Raw genomic sequence first — 18,914 nt, forward strand, 5'->3', positions numbered from 1 at the left:
ATTATTTTGAAACACAATAACTGCCCATGAAGGGACGAGACACCCCAGGCTGGAAACAAATAGCAGGAGGGCCTCCTGTTCTTCCATTTCTGAGCCAATGCACCTCAGTCTTGTCCTCCAGCACCCCCAGCCCAGAGCCAAACATTTGGTGATCTTGATGCATACGTCCTCCAAGGATGGACCCTGAAAATGCTAAGGCAGAAGATTCTTTGCTTCTGTCTCTGTGGTTCATTGAACAATAAGAACTTGAGGAACTGAACTGGATGGCTTTTCTGTTTGGGCTTTTACTCGGGGGCATGGGGTTTAATACCAGTCTGTATTCTTCAAATGTCTCAATTTGCAGCCATATCACGAGAGTTGGAGGCCGAGAGCAATCCATAGTTGCCATAACAACTAATAAACTCTAATTAGTCAAAGAGCAGAGAAAAGGGCCCAAAAAACAAATGGGAAAAGGGAGAAAGAGATTTTTCAATGAATATTGATACTGATCAGAAAGTCTGATAGGAAGCATGTTAGCAGGGGACCTGGGCATGTTTTCAGATGCCTCAAGGATGTGGAGGGAAGAGAAAACAAACCCATTTAACTTTTTGTGACCCTCCCAGTGGTGCAAGTTTGGCGACCTCAGCCTCCATCATTGGAGGATGTGTGCATCAGAAGATTGTCGAGCATTTGATCATTGAATTTGGGGTGCAGGGCTGGACAGGTAGTGGGCGGTGCAGGACAGGACTGAGGTGTATTGGCAGAGCTGTGCGTTGGCTCAGAACTGGTTATAGAAGGGATGTAGGTGTGGGGATAAAATTTGTGAGTTTGTGGGGCATGAAGGGGAAGGAGTTGGGACTGGGATAGTATAGGGTCCAGCTGAAGTGCATGACCAGAATTTGAGGGCCTAGGAGAAAAACACAAGGCTCCATTAGGCCACAGTGTAGTTTAGACTAGAGCTGGTGAAATTTTTCATCTGACCCTTTTTTCAGCCAAAAATGCAGGTTCAGTTACACCAAAACTTTTTGCAAATTTCACTTCGGTTTCACTCAATTGTTTTGGTAAAAAAAGAAAACCAAAACTACCACACACACCCCACCCTTAAAATAAATAAATAAAAATCTTCCACCCCTCCTTCCCCCAAGCATTGACATTTAAAAAAAAAACATTTTGATTTTTTCATTGGAAACGATTTTATGTTTAAAAAAAATCATAAACATTGTAAATGTTCAAAATCAAACCAAAATGTTTCATTTCCAGTTGAACTGAACATTCAGTTTGAGCCAATTTTTTTTTAACTTTTGATTTGCTGAAAATTGAAAAAAAAATTGTTTTTGGTTTCACCTGAAGTAATTTGTTTTGAATAGCCAGTGAACCAGAATATCCGTAATTTGCCCAGCTCTAGAAAATGAATCTGTGAGTTAAGAGTCTGCTCTGACAGAACCGACTGCGTTCCTTCTGCCTGGAGCAAGAATGGGCAATCACTCCCCTGCTTTCAGAATGACAAAGCTCACCTTAAATTAACACAGCACAAGCAACAAAGGATGTTCAGGTAGGAAGATCCATCCTGCAACATTCCCATGGAAGATGCTTCCAGCAGGACATTGCTAAAGGAAACTTATTCAGTGTCAGATGCCAGCTCACTAGATCGGAGCTGGAGAGTCAGTGACAGAGCTTGTAGGCAGAGAGGAGAGCAGGGCCCTATGGGTGTGATCTATAGGCCACGGGTCCGCTTTCTGCACAGGGGTTAATTTCTATCTGAGCACGCTCTCCCCCCCATAACAGTCCACCGGACATTAGGCAACTTACAGGGTTCTGCTAAGAAGTTGGCCTGCCTCTAATTCGATCCCATGCAAACTTTATTACCACTGGAAGTCAACTGTAGGGTATTTATGTGGTGTAATATTCTACCAATACTGTCAGATCCCAATAAGGACCTACCCTTGTATCTTTTGGTCTTGGAAATGTATTATTCATGTGCTTTCTTGTTCCTGTACAAGCAAAGGAAACTTGATAAAGATTAATTCCTCTCTCTCTCGCTTTCTCTCTATATATATACACACAGGATTTTTAAAGGACTTGGATCTGTTCAAAGGGCTGCATTCTCTATGTAGACGGAGTAGCTGCTGGTTCCTTTCCTGTGTTTCTTCTCCCCCACCCCAAGCACCCCACGCTCCCCATTCTGTTAGATATCTTGTCTCCTTAGTATTACTGTCGCACTTTCTTTTCATATGCCTGAAATATATACTATTGTGTTTCGACTTTAGTTTTGTGCAGAAATTCCTTTCATGTCTCATCTTCTGTAAGGTCCTTTTTTCTTGGCAGTCAAGTGCATGAATGTTTGGTGCCAGGAGATTTCGCTTCTATTGTATTCTGGGGTATTATAATATTTTTTGTTCTATATTGTCTGCGACGTGTTGCTTTATGTTTTTTCTTTTTGCTAACATTCCTCTTTCCATGCAGATGCCACTTGGTTCTCTACAAGCATCTCCCCTTACTCTTCTCAGCGAGGATGGAAGAGAATAACCCTCCACCAAACCAGGTATGCAAGAAAACAGTAGGACAGAGAGCTTCAAATAACACCACTTGGTATCTTCGTTAACTAATTAGCCATAACACACCTGTGCTGCAATTATTACTAGCCTTCCTTCTGCAGATAAGGAAACTGAGTCACGGAGAGACAAAGTGAGTTGTTTAAGGTCCCACAGTGACTCAGTGGCACAGAGAAGAATAAGATTCAGAAGACCCGTGTCCCCCTCCAGCCGGGTTCTCAGAGCATTAGCCCAGGAAATGTCAGCTATGTTAACCCTGCTTTGAACTGTCATGGGATTAATTTCTTAAGCATAAACAGCATTCCCCGTCCCCTCTTTTCTGTGACTTGCTGGTTTGGAGGGGAACCATTTCCAGCAATAAATGGGGCAGACCACTAGCCCTGAAATTGCAGAGAATGGACACAGCCACTTTTGGAGAGCTGCATGCTCGACCACCAGGCAGTTCTCAGTGACAACAGGAAGTGATGATGTTGGCCTAGTGGTAGGGAAGAGACAGGCAGAATGGAGCAAGTGAGACCCAGCCCTGTTGCTTTAAACATATCTGAGAGGAGAACTGGGAAATAAAAAATAACCACTGGTTTTCATTCGGAGATTGAGTCAACTACTCAAACTAACACAACAATCTCAGCAGTAACCAATGAACCTTCAGATGACTCCATCCAAGCACTCTAATCAGATGAAAAAGCATCTCCTCAGCCTTTACTGAATGACCAAAAGGAGCTGGTGTGCCTATGGAATACCGCTATCTATAGACAGTATTGCCATCTCCAAGCATTCAATAATCATGAGTCAGCCCCCTTGCAAAATCATGAAATTGGCTTATCAATCATGAGACTTTACTTAATAAATGTTGGGCCCTTTTCATTTGCTTCTATTTTTTGATCCTTGAGGGAATCACGTTTTCAAGTTTTTCTCCACAACCATGAGGGCTAGAAACTTAAAAAAAAAAAAAAAAAGCTGAAGTTCTTATGTAATAACATGAGTCCTGGAGCTGGTGCTTTAAGAAAAAAATCTGTCACAAGATTAATAATGACATCATTAGAGTTGGAAACACTGTGATATGTTCATTTTTTTGAATAGGACAGTGGCATGGGAGCTGATTTTCATGCTCAAATATTCAAACACAGATTAAGGGATAAGGAGGAAGAGGAAGCCCAGAAACAGGTGCCAAGATTTCCTGCAATGGGATGGCTCTGTAAGAGAGGGTGAATTATATTTAATAGGATGGTCCTGCTATCCGAGATCATTCCCCCTGCGCAGACCCGCTTTCCTAGCCCTGATGGGGACGCACCTGCTGACTGCAGCTCAAGCACACAGATTATTTTTAATGACATCTCATAGCAGGAAGTCAGAAACCTCCCAGAACTATTCACATTAGATCAGGAGCCTCTAGAGGCTTGATCAGAAAATCTGGATTAGAATGCTGAAGTACCATGGAAGGAAACAAATGAGTTTATCTGGGGCAGGGAAATTCCAGCTCTGAAGCCACAAGAAACAGCAAGTTATATGGCTCCAGTACTGAGTGAACAGGTTCAGGAAGAAAATGCAGTCCTGTCCCTTTGAAATGTCTTCTGTTTTGCAAGAAGGATGTGTCTTTTCTTAAAAAAAATCATCCTACAGAATGCATCCTGCAGGGCAGAAGGCATTTTAAAGGGCCAGGATTGCAGTCATTGTCCCAGAAACTTCATCTATGTGTAGAACTGAACTCCGGTGGTCTCTGTGTCAGAATACGGCAGGAGGGTATCACCTTGTGGGTCTTGAAGCAGAAGTGCTGGAGATATCACAATTCCAGACCCTTTCCATGGCAATCCCAGCCCAGTTCTGTAGACTCAAGGAAAGATTCAGATCATACTCAAGAAGCGTCTGATTTTTGGAGTGAACCTTTGGAAGATCTCCCATCTCTAGCAGCTGCTCCACCAATCTTCCCGTCAAGGAGTGGGGTGAGGAGAGGTGAAAGACGCTGGGATCCCAGCTAATTTTTTGTTTGTTTTACTTTCCTAATGCTTTTTTATGGGGCTGCCATAAAAAAAACACTCATTAGGCAGCGTTGATTTTCATTAATGTTGATTCACCTAGAGCTTAATCAATCTTCTGTGACCGACGACCCCATTCCCAAGGGAGAACAAAGCTGTTAACAAATAAGCCTCACAGACTGGAGGTAGAGCATGCAGCTGCGGGCACCAGAACAGGAGCCGTGTGGATTACCGTAATGTGCACAGGAGCAATGGCACGGAACTGGCTACTCGCAATTTACATCTTCATTGAAACACGGTCAGGGCAACACTGTCATTCTTCTCCATTACCTTAGCCATTATTAGTCTCAGCCCTTTGTGTGCATAGAGGGGTGTAGGAAGGAGGCTGGGCTTGTGATTAAAGTCATGGGCTATGGCTCAGGAGTTTTGGGTTCAATTCCTCATTCTGCCACGGACTCCCTGTGTGACTAGGCAACTCATTTAGGGACAGTTTTTCAAAAGTGCCTGTGTGACCCCAGGTTCCCTGTTCAAAAGTGACTTAGGGCTTATACACAATAGCACTTACTTCAGTATAACTTAAATCACTTAGAGATGTGAAAAAGCCACCCCCTGAGTGATGGAAGTTACACCGATCTAAGCGCCGGTGTGGACAGCGCTGGGTCGCGGGAGAAGTTCTCCTGCCGACATAGCTACTGCTACTCGGGGAGGTGGAGTAATTATGCTAATGGGGAGAGCTGTCTCCCCTTGGCATAGGGTGTGTCCTAGCTTCATACAGTGTGCAGCTACATTGGTCCAGCTGCACCCCTGTAGCAATTGTAGTGTAGGATAGCCCTTAGGCCAAACTCCCTTTGACAATGAGACAGGCTTCTGAGTGTCTAAGTCAGAGGTTCTCAAACTGGAGGTGGGGACCTCTCAAGGCGTTGCGAGGTTATTATATGTGGGGGGAGATCATGAGCTGTTAGCCTCCATCCCAAACCTCGCTTTGCCTTCAGCATTTGTAATGGTGTTAAATAAATTAAAAAGTGTTTTTAATTTATAATGGGGGGAGGGGTTGCACTCAGAGGCTTGCTGTGTGAAAGGTGTCACCAGGACAAAAATTGGAGAATCACTGGTCTAAGTCACCTTTGACAATCAGATGTAGGCTCCTATATCACTTAGCTACATTTGAAAAGTTGCCCTTAATCTCTACGTGCCTCAGTGCTCTCTGCAAAATGGAGATGGTTACAGAACTCCCATACCTTGCATATAGGTATGGACAAATCCATAAATATCTGGGAGCCATTCAGGGACCATATGGCTATTCAGCATGTTTAATTCCAGATTATAAAGAGGTTCACACTGGAAACATCTGTTGCACTGGAATGCTTGGAATTTGCACACTGAGGGCTTGTTTACATGGGAATATGGAGTAAATCTGAATTAACTAAAGGTATGAATTTAAAATGAGTTAGCTACACCTCATTAACCCCCTGCATGAACACCCTCATTCTGAATTAAAGCTGTCTTAGGGTATGTATGCAGTGTGATACAAAAGCCCATGGCACTGAGTTGCAGAGCCCAGGTCGGCTGCCTTGGGCTTGTGGGGTGATAAAACTGCAGCGTAGCCGTTCAGGCTCAGGCTGGAGCCCGGGCTATGGGACCCTCCCTCTTGTGGCATTTAAGAGCCTGGGCTTCAGACCAAGCCTAAACACCTACTCTGCCATTTTATAGCCCTCTCACCTGAGCCCCACGAGCCCGAGTCAGCTGACCTGGGCCAGTTGTGATCATGCTGCGAGTCTTTTATTGCCATGTAGACATATCCTTAATTTGGTGGATTTGAATTCACTTCCAAAGTGAATTAAGTCAAACCGAATTAAGACCACTTTAATGCTGAATAATAGCATCCACAGAGGGAGGACAAATTCATACTTTGAGTTAATTCAGATTAACTTTCTTGTGCACACAAGCCATAAGGGAAAATGTAAAGTGCATCAGAATTTCCCACGAATCCAGTCACCTTTCTGCCAGTGTTCAAATATTCTCTACTCCCCCTAGGAGACATTGCCAGTCAAACTATCTTATTTCCCGCTTCTCATCCGGCAGTGGTGGCATAGGGCCTGATTAGGCTCTCCGTTCCAATGGTGAAACCACAGCTAGCACCACTGAACTCAATGGAGTACTTGTAAAACTTGTGTAGGTGGCCTGACGGCTGTGGAGCTACACTGCGGTCATTTACATATACGGTATGTTGATCTGGTAATCCAGATGTTTATTGTCTGAATACGTTGGTCTAGTTTAACAGAGGGCCAATAAGCAATAAGGAAGGAGAATAGTTCAAGGTAAGCCAGCTCTCTGCCAACACTTGCAGGGTGTTACGGGACAATGGCAACACCATTGACTCTGCAGAGTCTTGTTTAACCACTTGGGTAACTTGCCAAATGGTTTGACAAGCAGGGCCCAGGAACAAATGAAAACAAACAAACTCTGGCTGGATATTAATATTAATAATATTATCGTAGCACTTAGGAGCCCCAGTCCAGGGCCAGCACTCCATTGTGCTAGGTGCTGTACGGCCACAGAACAAAAAGACAGCTCTTGATAAAACAGACTGTCTCTTTCCAGAGACCTCAGAGTTGACTGCCATAGGGAAGAATGGCAGGTGCTGAGCCCTGTTGGACCTGCTGAGTCAGGGTGCTGTAGGCCAGGGCCTGGTCCAAGAGCAAGAGAATTCTAGAATTCCATCCGAGGAGAGCTAAAGGTGGTGCACTCAGAGAGACTCAGCTAGCCCTGTACCCTGACAGGTGGGATCAGAATCAGACCCCTTGGGCTGACAGTGCCACGCTGTAGCATCCGTCCTAGCAGAAGAAGAGGCAGGACTGGGTTGTCATGAATTTAAAGGAGATTCTGTAGTGATGCTGCCGGACTCAGCAGACCCTGGGGTTCCCTCTGGCTCCCTCACTCTCAGCTGTGCTGCCCAAAGTCCCTACATACCAGCTGCCCACATACCCTGTCATCATGAACCCACCGACTCATTTCACACAGGCTGCCAAACAGCCATCGGATTGGTAATGACTTTCCCTCGCCAGCCCGGGCTGGCTTTGAATGGCTGTTCTAGAGGTGAAAGGCTCCTGATCCCATTACCGATCCAATTTCCTGGATTTTTACAGGTTAGATAGGAACTGCCGGAGCGGAACAGCCCGACAGGCTGTGGAGCCTGGTGTCTCCTCTCTGATAGCAGCCAGCGTTTGGCACTGGAATAAAAGCCATCCCATTATTTGTTTTGTAATTGAATATCACATCGCTGTGTGCATATCTCATTCAGGAAAGCAAAGGCCTCAGGAGAGGGGCAGGGAGTTGGTTGCATGTGTTCAGGCTGCAGGGGAAGGTCACACCCTGCGTCTCCTAGGGTCCCCGTCCTACTAGAGCACTAGATACCTAGGTATGTGAGGGGTAGGAGTGAGGCATCAAGAGTAGGAGACACTGCTTAGGATGTGAATAGAGACTGGGTGCCCTAAATCCATTGCAGAGCTCCTTTGTGAATCTAAGAACAGGTCTAAAGCGTCGTCCAGTATCAGTCTTTCCACTGATTTGGATGGACGTCAGGCCAGTCCCTTAGCAGGGAGAGGTGTGTCCATGCTGGCCCTCACCACAGCAGGGGCTGCCTGCCTGTCACAGGGCATGCTGCCCACAGTGAGAAGCAGAACTGCGTGTGTGTCATTGCCAGTGGCTGCTATCCCCAGCGGGATTAGCCAAGGCAATCTTTCTCCTTCTGCTCTCCAAGGGAGCAGCGGGGACCAGGCTGGTGTATGAATGAGCCCAGTTTGCAGGGAGGCAGACACAAAGTTGTCATCTCCAGTGTAGGTTAGCAGCCCATGCTACAAGCCATGGAGACACGTTCTGGCTTCACCAGCAAAGGGCCCCAATCTGGTGGCAGCCAAGGACACCTGTGATGAGAGGAGGGTGTCCAGGGTGTTAACAGGTGTAATCTGTGAATATCTGTGGATGTGAGGGGCGGGGAGCAGGGCTAGGACCACTGAACACCTGCAAGAGTTTCATCAATTAAATTGCCTCCAAACAATTGTGTCTTCTATAGATAAAGATCCTGCTCCCACTGCAGACCTGACCTGGACTTCAGAACAACCACAGTGAGTACAGACCACTCATGAATAAACTGCCCCATGCTCATCCTGGGACAGGACCTTAGAATCATAGATCATCAGGGTTGGAAGGAACGTCAGGAGGTCATCTAGTCCAACACCCTGCTCAAAGCAGGACCAATCCCCAGTGAAATCATCCCAGCCAGGGCTTTGTCAAGCCTGACCTTAAGAACCTCTAAGAAAGGAGATTCCACCACCTCTCTAGGTAACCCACTCCATTGCTTCACCACCCTCCTAGTGAAAACTTTTTTGCTAATATCCAACCTAAACCTCCCACTTTAACTTGAGACCATTACACCTTGGGTGCTTCAATCAGTTCTACATGCCCAGCTGGAGGCCATATGCTCACTGAAGCCACTAGTGGCTTATACTGATAAAATTTAGGGCACAGGTTCTTACCCAGGGGCAATGACTCCTACAGGAGCAGGTCTCAGGCGGTTATGGCCTCCCTACACTTCTCATATTGTTAAATAGGCCAGGGTGTGTGTGGGTGTGTGTATGTATGTGTGTTTTGGCTGGACAGGAGTGTTCCCATATGGAAAAGATTGAGAACCACTGGCTTAGAGGATTTATTCCAGGCTCCCAGAGACCTGGGACAAACATACAGGACACCTCAGACTGGCCACATAAGACTTCAGTAAGGAAAACACTGGGGACCTTTGAAGGGTATCACTGAGTTCCTATCCTGCACAGGAGATGGACTTTACCTCTGGTACCACCAATTCCTGTGATGTGCCACCTCAGCCTTCAAAATTGGGTCAAAGTGAGGCTGGGCTTTGTGCAAACCCTTCTGCCCAAGGCAGAATTTCATCCAGAGAGAACAGGACCCTTGTACTTTCCTCCCGTAACTCCGGTTCTGACTCTGATGGCAACCCAAGCGGGTGGACAGGAAGGAGGGGTTTAAGGGACAGCATGAGCCCATGAAATCTGGATTCTGGATGGTCTGTGCTTTAAACGTCCCTGTATCTGATGACAGATGATCAATCTGTGTCTCGTGGAGAATGACCTCTTTGTCTACTGGAGTGAAATTCAATATAGAGCACAATGGGTGCTGGAAAGGATGTGACTGCAGGGTGGCTGGGAAGATCTGGAGTTTAAATGAGGGGTTTTGTTGTGGTTAGAGGGACTGAAATCTTAATTGTAATGCTGCAAGTACAGAGATCGAAGACAATTTCCTTTAATCTTCCTTAGGGTAGGGTAACAACCTACTGCTTACATTGCTGAGAAGTCCTTTGTTTGGAGGAAGATCCCTTATTTGGTACCTAATGTCCCACGTCCTTTGCCCAGTCCATACGGGGCTCACTTTGTCCCATATTGCAGCACTAACCACTCAGAGGATCACAACTATGTTATGAGTCCCATGCCCTTGCTGTCCTGTGAATGATTTTGTGTCACGAGTATTACAGGGTAGGATTCTGTCCTATGTGTTATAAGTAGAGCTGATTGGGAAATATTTGGACATAACATTTTTAGCTGAAAAATGTCTATTCATCAAAACTGAATTTTTGCTGGAAAGGGTCCACTAAATTGAATTTCTGATTAGGAAATAATGTTGACTGTGTTAAAATGTCACATTTTGCCATTTTCTCAGCAAAAAAAATTCCACTTTTCTTGTTCCAAAAGACTTCTCATTTTCTAATTTAAGTTTATTAGAGTAAAAAGAAATGGCTGAACTTGAAATGAAATGTGTCAAAATTATCCAGTGAAACATTTAAATTGATCTAAATTAAAAAAATGGCTTTTTGTTTTGCAAAATGTTTTGAGATTTTGATTTTTTGTCCTGGTTCAGGATAGGAAAATGTTTTAAAGTATCTAGCTAGCTGCTAACTTGTCCTTTGTTTCATAGAAGTGCAGCCGATCACCCTTGCTGTATGTTCCATCTTTCAAATGAGACACACAACCAAAGATCCTGACTTGGGAAAAGTGGCAGATGTGCTGTTTGAGTCTAGATTTGTTCCAGGCTGGAGTTCAAGAATGGGTTTGAGAAGATGAGCTAGGTTTGGAATTTACAGCACCAAAATCTTGCTGGAGTTTGCTTGTAAATGGCATTGATATCAGTCAGATTGGTGCATACTCAGAAACTCTGAAAATCAAACCTCTAGGGCTTAGTGGCACTGAAGATGTGATGGCCCTTCTGCTCAGAGGTGAATTCTACGCTTGGGGAAAGTTGCTCAGTGTTCATAGATGAGGGGGAGGAGGTTGAATCCAGTCCAGGATCCCTGTGTGTTCTTGTGCATTAGCCGACATCCCTTTGTAGAGGAGCCAATCTTACAAGACTGATTAATTTGCCCACCTGAGTGGTAGTCTTTCAATTAGAAACCTCCAAGAAAACAAACCCATCCATGGCAATCAATAGAGAAATAATTTTGCAAATTGAGGGTATAAATCATTCATGATAGGTGTGCCTGTGTGTTTGTTAAAGGACAAAAAGAGGTAAATCAATTTTCTGTGTTAGAACACAGTTACTCTAGCTATTGCTACTTTAAGTAGGAGCAGAGGAGAGGAAGCAGGTTGGGGCTAAGATGAGCATTCTCTGTATTTCCCAGGGTTTGTGCGAGGAATACTGAAAGATTTAACTGGGGAATCAGGTCTGAAAGCCTTTGTTACAGCTCAGATCATGTTCCAAAGCAGCTCCATGGTAGAATTGAGCGACTCTTGTGGGTGCAGGTGTGAGAGTTGCGCAAAGAACAGATTTTTCAGTTCACTAGCAATTCTGAGAAAGCTAAAAAACCATCATTTTGGGGCAAACCAAAAACAATTTGTTTTGAAATTTTTGGCCAATCGAAATTATATATATCTACATATATATATAACAAAATGTGTGAATGAAATTCCTGAAACATTTTGTTTCAACAAAATCCAAACATTTTGTTTCAGTTTTGACCATTTTTAATGTTTTTTTTATTTAAAAAAAAATTAAAGAGAATTTGGAACAAAAAAGCATTTCAAACCAAAAATTTGAAACTTTGCGTTTAAAAACTGTCAGAACAAAATGGTTTTTAAAATTTTGTTTGGAAGTTCATTTTAGAGTTGTTTTCTTTTTTTACTGAAACAATTTGGTGAAACTGACATGAATTTGTGAATGTTTCAGTTTTGGTGTCACTGAAAAAAGTTTTAGCTGAAAATTTTCGCCCAGCTCTAGTTGTGTATGTGTTTTTGTGAGCATTGTGAGGTGGTGTGTGCCATCCCTGTGCATCGGAGAGAATTTCACCCTCTTTACAGTTATGTGTAGGTGCAAAGGCGGCCTTGTGTCTGAATAGCGTGATGTTTGTGTGTGAAACTGCACATAAGCACAAAGAGGGAATTGAAATAGAACCCCGTTCTTCTGTTTGTGTGTGAGTGCTGTCTACTGTGAGTGTGCTGGGTTGTGTGTGTGTGTGTACGGTGAGTGTGTGATGATGTGTGTTGCTGTATGTGTTCTGTGTGTGTCGCTAAAAAATGAAGAGCAGAAACTCATTCTTTCTTGGAAACCAAAATAGTGTCACGGAGGATTAATTAGGGTTTACTAACATTTGCATCTGCACAGAGTGGGTGGCAGAATCTTCTTCCTGTGTCTTCATGCACCATCTCACTATGTTGCCACGGTGCATTGATGGATGCAGTGGTCTGATGCCTGAGAATGCTTTGGTAGCAAAGGATGCAGGCCATGCTCACAGGATGGGGGACTTTATCCTGGGAAGCCATGACTCTGAAAAAGATTTGGGGATCACGGTGGATAATCAACTGAACATGAGCTGCCAGTGTGATGCCATGACTGAGAGGGCTAATGCAAACCTTGGCTGCATGAACAGGGGAATTTTGAGTAGGAGTAGAGAGGTTATTTTACCTCTATATTTGGCATTGGTGCATCTGCCGCTGGAATCCTGTGTCAAATTCTGGTGCCTTCAAGTAAAGAAGGTTGTTGATAAATTGGAGAAGGTTCAGAGAAGAGCCATGAGAATGATTAAAGGATTGTAAAACAGGCCTTACAATGATAGACTCAAAAAGTTCAATCTATTCAGCGTAACAAAGAGAGGGCTAAGGAGTGATTGATCATAGTCTATAAGTACCTTCATAGGGAACACATATTTAATAATGGGCTCTTCACTCCAGCAGAGGAGGTATAACATGGTCCAGTAGCTGGAAGTTGACGCTAAACAAATTCAGACTGGGAAAAAAGTGTTCATTTTTAACAGAGAGAGTAATTAACTATTGGAATAGTGGGTCAGAGTTGTGGTGGATTCTCCATTACTAGCAATTTTAAAATCAAGCTTTTCTTTAAAAAAATCTGCTCTAGGAATTATTTCAGGATGTCCTCTGGCCTGTGTTATACAGGAGGTCAGACTAGATGATCACACTGATCCCTTCTGGCCTTAAAATCTTTGCGATGTATTCAAGCCCCTACAGCTAGCCTGCAGGTTGTGAGCCAGACCCTAGGACCATGGGACTCTCTCATCCGGTAGCATCCCTTCTTTCCCCCAAATATCTCTTGAACCATTTCAACTGATGCATTTGACAGCTCCCTCTCCCTTCAGAACCTTGTTCTGTTCACAGTACCTAAGCATATTGGCAGATACTGTGGGGTCCTGGCTAGGGTTTTGGAATGACAGTCAGGAGATCTCAGTTCCCAGCACTGACCTTGGGCAAGTCACTTCACCCCATGTACCTCAGTTTTCCCATCTGTAAAATGGATGCAATGATACTGCTCTTACTTCCTACAGTGTTTTGAGTACAACTCCTAGCATAACAGGGTCCTTGTCCAAGATTGGGGTTCGTAAGTGCTATAATAATAATAGAAATGAAAAGCAACTTAGTATTCTAAAGGGAGTTTTGCTATTACATTTAAACAGGAGCAAGAGTAGGTTCATTTTCCTGTCCTGATTTGCAGCCATTTTGCTGGGTAAGGGAGGCATTCTATTGTCTTCTGTATGTGTGGCTGCTTCTCAGCGAGCTGAACTAATGCCTTTGAGCTTCTATTTAAAGGACCCCCATCTTCTCATTGATTTTGAATAGTACAGATGAGAAAGAACAGTTTCACAATAAAAACAGAGAGATAAATAACCCGCCACTTGGCACGCTCTGCCAACTAGATCTGAATAAAATGTAACGCAGATACATGGTCAGAGAAGGTCAAGGTTTTTAAATCTAACACGGAGCTAAGTAAAATATTGAGTAACTAACTGGATTCCAAAGCTCATAAAATGTTGATACCGCTGAATGTCGGTGGGAATGTATCTCCTCATCTTTTAGAAAGGAGCAGGCGCTTGGTTGATCTTTACTCATTTCAGAAACACCTCTCCAGTGGTGCAGAAAGGAGGAGAGAGAAAGAACAACATCAGATAGTTTGTCAGAAGCAGCCGTGAAGGCTAAACTCTAGCGACACCTCAAGCTTTGATTTCTTAAACCAGGCAGCAGAGTGCGTCCATTCTTGGAGAGGTGAGCACGTAGGAAATGTATACAGACTGAGCACCAGCTTGGCAGATAGTGACTGAAGAGTTGTAGTCCCAGCTTTGCCTTTGGTTCGAGTCTTTATTTTCCACTCCCTTGTGTATCTGTTAGCCCTGTGCGAAGTGGGTGCCAAGTGCTACCTGATCAGAAGTCTCCACTTGCTTCCATTGCCAGGTATTCACTTGCATGGGGGTAAACGATGCAAGGTAGTGGGGAATTGGGGCATTGCTTTGTGGTATTATCTGCATGCTTTGTAAAATGCGGATGGAAGCATGGCCTTATGGTTAATGCTCTGGACTTGGACTTGGAAGATCTGGATTAGATGCGTGACTCTGCCACAGAGTGCCCATGAGACCTTCGGCAAGTCATTCAGAGTTGGAGTTTCAAGTACTCAGCAGCTCCAATTGTAACACTTATGGCCATGCATGATTTTTGGAAATCAAGCCCCAGTTTAGAGTGCTGAGTCCCGCATCACTCTGTGCCTCAGTTTCCATATCTGTGTCAGGTGGATAGTAATCCTTCCTTTCTCCTACTCTTTTTCTTGTCTATTGAGATTGTAAGCTCTTTGGGTCAAAGAAATCTCCCTCTCTTTCTGGGCATTTCTCTCCTGTAATTACAGGGTGTGATGACAGCTTGAGTTGAGATAGCTGAGCTAGCTTTTACCTAACATCCCAGAGCAGGGAAGTTGTGACTGCACAAGCCCTCCTGGAACTCAGCTGATTCCCCATTGGGCTAGCCTACGCTGAAGCACATGCTGCCAGATCTTCATTGCTTTGGTATCCAAACTAGCCCTGAGATTAAAGCAAGCCCAGGTGTGTCTACTGAAGCTGTAATCACACCCCGTGATTGCAGTGTAGACATGCATTGTGCGTCGGTACAATGCCCAGCACAATGGGGCCCAATCTTAGTTGACTTCTAGTTGCTGCTATAATACTGTTGTGACTATAATACAAATCATACTGGAACCTGTCAGGAAGGGAGTGTTGTGGGGTGAATCGGTTATTGTTCATACAACGCTTTGAAAACAGAAAGGGCTTTGAAGTTGGGATTTTTTTCCTCTTTCTTTATTCGAAAGTTGCTTTCCATTACCCTTACGGAGTATGGCTTAGCAAAGTGTTTATATCCTGGTTTGATGACCTCTTGCTCCCCTAGTGTTACTCATTCCTGCATGGATGGTGTAGCTTCAAGGCGACGCATGTTCTGCTACTAGTATTCTTTGTACGGCATCCTTTGTTTACATATTGTATCATTTATTCAAATGGCCATATTGATCCTTGGAAATGTAATGAAAAATTAAATTAAAATCCAGTAACTGTCCATCTGCAGCCAAGACATTTCATAACGTCTAATCTGCACCTTCTTGGTGTTAAGCAAGATAAATAGGAGAGAGACCAGAGCATCTTGTGGTTAAAGAAATAGCTTAGAGCTCGTGATTCCTGGCTAGGCCACAGTCCGTGAACAGTCACTTAATTTCACTGGGTGAAATCTTGGCTGCATTGACATCAAGACGAATGTTGCTCTTGACTCCAGTGGGGCCAAGATTTCACCATCTGTGTCTCAGTTCTCCATGTGTAAAATGGGGATAATATTGCTCTCTATCCTCCGCCTTGTTAGATGGTTAACCCTTTCGGGCAGCGACTGTCTTTTACCATGTGTCTATGCAGACCCTGGCACAATGGGGCCCTGATTTTGATTGTAGTGCAAATAACATAACAGTTATTTTAAAACATCTGAACTAAATTTCCTGTACCATGTGTTAATGCTCCAATCCACTACAGCTGGCTACTGAGCTATTTTAACAAAGGATTGTGATTTTTTAAAAAGATATTTTCAATTTTGCTGTTATGCTGTCTTGGTGGTGTGTTCAATTTAGCTTTCATCAACCCAGTAATAAATGTGAACACTCAAAATACTACCATAGTCTCATAATGGAGTCATGGGCAGTCCCCTGAGAGACTCGTTTATCTTGCCACTCAGGCAAGCTGAACTATTTGATAGATGGTCACTTAGATCAAAAATCACAAAACATTCAGGTTACGCCCAGTCCCAAGAGACCCATCACTCACCCAGATTGGTGTGCAGCCCAGATCTCATACGAAAGACAATGTTGGTAGCCAATTGTATAGTAAATTAATGAAAGGTTTATTAGCTAAGAAAAAGAAATGAGAGTTACTGAGAAGTTAAAGCAGGTAAAATATATGTACAGGTGGGTCACAGTCTATAATTTAACAAGGTAACAGAGATGAAGTGATCTGCCAGTTTCCCAGAAGTCTTTTAGGGCTACTCATAGTAACTCTGGGGATCTCCATTGTCTCATTTGGTTATTCTGCCTATTAGAATCCAAACGGTCCAGAGTGAAGATTTTTTCCTTGTGTCCATGTTTATAGCTTCTCACAGAAACCAAGCTGACAGCAACAGTTCCTACACAGGTCTCTGCTTCTTGGGGGACGGGGTTCATGGGAAGGAATGCACTTAAAATCTTTGATCCCAGATCTTGCACAATGGCTTATTTGCATTTAATTAACAGGATTTAACATCTTCTTGTTCGAGAACATCATGTGCACGACACAAGGCTTCTTTCTGATTTGATGGGTTACTTAGTTACATGGGGTATATACAATGCAAATGTTTGCTTTTATGTGATAACCTGGGGTAGATTGAGTGAGAATAATACCATGCAGCATCCTACAGGCATTTTATAAAACACTAAGAACCTTCTTATCAACTTAATATCTAATATTTATTTTGAGGATGCTAACACATGGGTAAGCAAGACTGGTTTCCAGCTATGCAATTGTAAGTGTTCAGTGATGCCTGGCATGAGCTGGCACCTGGTCTGCCAGTGTCACAGCTTCCAACTCTCTTGATGTAATTGTGAGACTTCTGATATCTAGTGCATCTCTTAAAGCTCCAGCGCCCAGAGTCATGTGGTTAGGAGACGCTCGCTCAGCTTTCATTTAAAAAAAGAAGTAGGTTTCCAGGCCTCATAGTTGCAGAAGGAACCTTGAAAGTGTGAACTTTAAAAGCTATCATGCCAGAAGGCAAATAAAAATAGCCCCAATGTCATTTTTTAAATTCTCATGATTTTGAAGCCAGTCTCATGATTTTGAGAGCCAAATCCATGATTCTTGAATGCTTGGTGTTGGCAATACTGTGGGGGTTTCCGATGCACAAATGATGAGCAAAATTTTTCACCCAGAACAACCTTATTTTTAGATTAAAAGGGCAGACAACTCAAGAAAGAACCAAAATAAAGTCTCCATTAAAGAACACTGCATTTCTGTGTGTGAGTTCATGCCTTCTCTAAGAATCTGCATGAAACTACACACAAAATGGCCACCTGTCTCTAAGAGCACACGGAAGACAAAAGCCCAATTGTTGCATTATTAAACCCCTTATACAAGGGGCTCCTTGGAACTGGAACACATAGACCCCATTGCAGGAGGCTGCAGCTGAGACCCATCAGAATCCTTATTAGATGTGTCTTTCAGACAGAGACAGTGTGTAAAATACCGGAGATGGGCAGGCACAGATCTCCCAGTGGTTTACCGACGGCTCTGGAATCCATCAGTATGTGCTGGAGATGACAGGAGGGGAGTGATGGAGAGTTCTGGAGGAGCCAGCTGACAAGATAATGAACTGCCAAATAAAGAAACGGAGAGAGAAGGAGAAAGAGAGAAACCCATGATAAATCCACCTTTCACGCACTGTGTAGAGGGACAGATAAACTTGCTCTCTCTCTCTCTCTCTCTCTCTGACAGAGGAGTTTTCCCTCCAAGTTGATTGAAAAAGACATTTAGCTTCCTTTATTCCCCAATTCTCTCTTTACTGCCCTTTTCTGGCATCAGTACGCACATGCACATGTGCATACACACACACACTCTGCACAGCATACACATCGCCCCCTATATGCTCTGTCACAGAGTATGAATGGAAAAGTGAAAGCTGATCAGTCCCCCGCAGTACTGAATCCCAGGAAAGGATTAATCATCTCTCTGAGGTTGCTAAGTAACCATGTCAAGCCCTCATGATCGATCAGCCAATGGTGGTTTGGTTTGATGATGTGATGCTCTTAAATGGCTACTTTGCTTTGGTGGGTGGAGTTACTCCTAGTGGGCATCCTCTCCAGATTGTTCATGTAGTTGATGCTCTTTGTTGCTGAATTTCTCACCTAGGCGGTGGTCCCATTGACCTCAGTGGAATCCTGCCTGCGATAAAAGAGGAAGGACTTCAAGATGATATTTTATTATGAGTGATTAGAGATGGGCCCAGTCATAGCATCACAGAAGATTAGGGTTCGAAGAGACCTCAGGAGGTCATCTAGTCCAACCCGCTGCTCACCTCCAACTAAATCATCCCAGCCATGGCTTTGTCAAGCCGGGCCTTAAAAACCTCTAAGGAAGGAGATTCCACCACCTCCCTAGGGAACCCATTCCAGTGCTTCACCACTCTCCTAGTGAAATAGTGTGTCCTAATATCCAACCTAGACCTCCCCCACTGCAATTTGAGACCATTGCTCCTTGTTCTGTCATCTGCCACCACTGAGAACAGCTGAGCTCCATCCTCTTTGGAACCCCCCTTCAGGTAGTTGAAGGCTGCTATCAAATCCCCCTTTACTCTTCTCTTCTGCAGACTAAACAAGCCCAGTTCCGTCAGCCTCTCCTCGTAAGTCATGTGCCCCAGCCCCCTGATCATTTTCGTTGCCCTCCACTGGACTGTCTCCAATTTGTCCACAACTCTTCTGTAGTGGGGGGCCCAAAACTGAATGCAATACTCCACACGTGGTGCCCCAGAGCCAGTCTCTTTTCAGTTGAGTTTATCCTGTACATGCACCAGTTGCTGTCCCG

Source organism: Gopherus evgoodei, chromosome 19, assembly GCF_007399415.2.
Source record: "Gopherus evgoodei ecotype Sinaloan lineage chromosome 19, rGopEvg1_v1.p, whole genome shotgun sequence".
NCBI classification, from domain to species: domain Eukaryota; kingdom Metazoa; phylum Chordata; order Testudines; family Testudinidae; genus Gopherus; species Gopherus evgoodei.